The sequence below is a fragment of the Barbus barbus genome (assembly GCF_936440315.1).
Source record: "Barbus barbus genome assembly, chromosome: 6".
NCBI lineage: Eukaryota > Metazoa > Chordata > Actinopteri > Cypriniformes > Cyprinidae > Barbus > Barbus barbus.
In genome coordinates this window covers 25,304,733-25,305,340 of record NC_136734.1, presented here as the reverse complement: position 1 = coordinate 25,305,340, position 608 = coordinate 25,304,733, and positions in this window count along the sequence as shown.

Genomic DNA, 608 nt, shown 5'->3' with positions numbered 1-608 from the left:
TATTTGCACTTTATGTAATTCATGCTTTTCTCCTGGAATTGCAATTCAGGTCTTGATAAGTTCTATTGGAGGAAATCTTTCGTGTAACTGCATAAACGTCCAAAACCACATGCATTAGGTGAATGTCAATGTGTTCGTATAAATCTACTCTTCATTGCACGTGACAATGAAACTGGTGATGCACCTTAGATTAAATAATGAAGTCACTGTTGCACTTACAGTCTGATCTGAATGGAGCGTGTAGAGATAATGATAAAATGCATAAGCCATTATAAGAGGTGTTTTGTTTTGTGGCATTTGAGATTTTGTTAGGATTTCATCTAAATGTTATTACCATACTGACTGCAAAATGTTGTATTGTATGTAAAGTGCACTTGTCAAACATTTTAATTGTCATTTTAATGTCTTGATTTTTTTTTATTACCTTAATATAGTCAGTCTTTTAGGAGTCTGCTTTGGTTTTGGGAACCACTGTAGCTGTGTCAGTCCAAATGTTACTGTTTAACTACAGACAAAGATGCACTTTTGAGAATAAACTCAAATGCTGCTTGCAGAAGTACTGTCATTTTGGTGGAAGACTGGAATCATGTAATGAATGTGACCACACT